At 51.4% G+C, this 2,966-nt stretch overlaps 1 long non-coding RNA gene across 2 annotated transcripts; it reads right to left on the bottom strand.

The window, feature by feature from the left end:
- Nucleotides 1-801: 801 nt before the first annotated feature.
- On the bottom strand, nucleotides 802-2,645 carry LOC125532159. Of its 2 annotated transcripts, XR_007293805.1 has the most exons (4): nucleotides 2,087-2,645; nucleotides 1,643-1,962; nucleotides 1,407-1,511; nucleotides 802-1,111 (listed from the first exon to the last, which is right to left on the bottom strand). It is a non-coding gene; the product is annotated as an uncharacterized LOC125532159 (long non-coding RNA). The 2 variants fall into 2 exon arrangements; XR_007293804.1 differs by having other exon boundaries at nucleotides 1,643-2,645.
- Nucleotides 2,646-2,966: the final 321 nt, after the last annotated feature.

The following is a 2,966-nucleotide window of genomic DNA, read 5'->3' on the forward strand; positions in this document are numbered from 1 at the left end:
GCTAAGTCATGCTTGAAGGAGGTGGCGAAGCTGATGGCTGGAAGAGCCGCTCTTCGAAGACACCGGGCTCTTGCGGTTGCCGCTTGGATGCTCTCCTGGCGATGTCATCAGCTTCCTTATTGGTGTCCCGGGGCACGTGCTGCAGCTCCAGGCCCGAGAACTGCTTTCCCATCTTGCGCACCTCCGCGAGGTAGGCCTCCATGTGCTCGTCCTTCGGCTCGTACACCTTGTTGGAAAAGTTGACGAGGAGCTGTGAATCGCCTTTGACGGTGAGGCGCTTCACCCCTAGAGCCGCCGCAGCCCTTAGGCCAGCTATGAGGCCTTCGTATTCTGCGATGTTGTTGGAGACCTTCTCGCCATGCTGAAAACAGAGTTGCATGGTGTAGTAGAGCTTGTCCTGAGTGGGCGAGATGAGCACTGCTCCAGCCCCCGCGCCCTGATGCGCGAAGGCGCCATCAAAATACATGACCCAGTCGTCTGGTGCCTCGGTTCCTAGGGAGGTGGACCGGTCTTCTCCTTCCTCAAGAGCCGGGGCATCTGTCCATTCCGCCACAAAATCGGACCCTCTCCAATGGGTAGGCTGAGACGACCTTGATGGGGTGGCCCTGGAAGTAGTGTCGCAGCTTGCGCGAGGCCACCAAGAGTGCGAGTAGGAGCTTTTGCGACATGGGGTAGCGCGCCCTCGCGTCCCGCGGTACGGTGCTGACGAAGTACACCGGGTGCTCGACGAGGGCTGGCACGCTGTCGAGGCTCGGGTCCCGCGGAGATTGTGGCATATCCATGCATATTTATGAAAATGCATCAAAAGGAGACCTATGTAATGGCTGAACAGTCTGAATAAAAGCAGACCATGGCTGATTAGTTTTTCTTTTCAATACTTACCTAGTTTTAAGAAATACTACCCATAAGCCATTGCTGCCAATGTGGCATATTATATATCAAAAGAATTTGATCTTTGTGACCTTTTAGCTTCCTTATGTTGTATCATTTGTCATGCCATTCAATAACTGAACATCAAAATCTATAGGAATGTACAAAATAGGGTAATAGCGAATGGGTTACCTTACTCTCCGATGATGTAGTAATCTGTACATATCTATCTGCCCTGAAGCTGCATGCCATTAAAGTAAGTTAATCCCTTACAAATCAGCAAAGGCAAGCTAAAGATCTTAACACAGTCCTATTTATTTGTGCATCTATTGTCAACTGTTTGAAACATGACCTGGAAACTTCATACCAAAATCACAGCTACTCCAAGTATTTAGAGATTGACAAACTGTTAGCTAACATCTAGTAGGCACAAAAAATTCATGGAAAAAATCACATGATGATATACAGGTGGAAAATATAATTAGATACACTCGACACACATCTTATTGGTGGTCAGGAAAGTTTGTGCTACTAACCTACTTGTCATGGAGCAGTACAACTTCAGCGCAGAATTGATTTGCAGAGCTTGGAAATTTCATGGTATGACAACCCGAAGCCAATGTAGAGGAAGCCTGGAGCTCCTACATAGATGTCAATAGAGTTAATCATATGTTCAATGCATGTTTTATCTTGAAAACAGAAGGGGCGAATCATCAACAACTGAACCGTAGCTACATTACGCGCCCATAAGGCAATTTGTGTCAGATCCAACCTGCAGTCAAGATTAAGCGCCGACATAGGTAGCCTGCGAGGCACAACACCGTCAGGCCTGAGCGCAGCAACTCGTGTGCAGACGCGAGGTAGTGGGCCTAGAAACCATTGGTGAGAGAATCGTGCCAGACACCCGTGGCACTAGGGTTCAGAATAAATCACTTGTGTATATAACAGGAAGGTTACAATCCATACTTCGACACTATGCAATGGTGTGCACCACGATTCATCTGTGTGTGCTCCAAATAAACAAACAGGGTACCAGTTCATGATCATTGTTGTTGGTTTGAACTGAAGGTGAGCATGTGTTACCACCAAAACCTGTGATACCAATAGTTCGAAGTTGCATATCAATTTTTCCAGAACGTGCTCTTATGGAATAAACAGTTAAAGATTACAATGATTCGGAGGAATTGTGCATGTCTCTCAAGATGTGTGTTGTTACCGGCCCTACAATGTTGCTGGCTCCACCTCCTCCCTCTCTCCATCACCACCAACCTCCGACAGTCAAAACCCGTGCAGAGCCGCCCCGGCGAGATCTGTTTCTCCCGGAGTCAAGTGTCGCGCTCACGAGTTGGGGGACCTCGTGGAGGCAGGTAGTGGTCTACGCGGTGGGGGGCCACGGCGGCGGGGTGGTTCCTCCAGGGCTCCGGCGCTGGTGCCTGCTTGCAGCGGAGAGGTACGGTGGAGGCGGTGGTCGGTGGTGCACGGAGCTACTGCTCTCATGTACGCTTGGGCCCAGATCTGGCCAGGCCAGTTCGGCAGCGGCGGCTGCTCGCGCACGCATGGTGGCCTGCTGCGGCCATCATGGAGGCTGGGGGCTCGCGGTGTGGATGGCTTGTGGTGGCGCTAGTATGTTCCTCAAAACAATTGGCGGCGGTGGCGGCAGCGTCATAGTCATGGAAGTTGGGCGAGAAAGGGGAATCAGGCGAGAGGGAGATAGATGTTTGATAGAAAATTGTATTTTTGGGTACGGGGAGGTTAGCTCAAAGTGTGGGAGGGGTGGGGAGGTGGGAGGTGGAACAAACAACACGTGTTATGTATCATTGGTAGATATCCGTTGCGATAGGTGGATTTTTGTTGTAGTGTATCGCCGCAGTGCTAGCCGGTACCTCGCCGCCTGTAGTGCAGCTTCACGGCGACGTTCCTCCCCCTGCTGCGTCTCATCAAACGTCAGGACCCGTGCGGAGCGATGCTTGACCTCGTGAGGGAGGACTGCTTCTGCTCCGTAGACGAGGAAGAACGGGGTTTCGCCCGTTGGCTTGGTGGCGGTGGTGCGTATCGACCACAGCACGGACTGGAGCTCATCGTGCCAGCCCCTGCCA

Source organism: Triticum urartu, unplaced genomic scaffold (genome assembly GCF_003073215.2).
Source record: "Triticum urartu cultivar G1812 unplaced genomic scaffold, Tu2.1 TuUngrouped_contig_9241, whole genome shotgun sequence".
Lineage (NCBI taxonomy): Eukaryota > Viridiplantae > Streptophyta > Magnoliopsida > Poales > Poaceae > Triticum > Triticum urartu.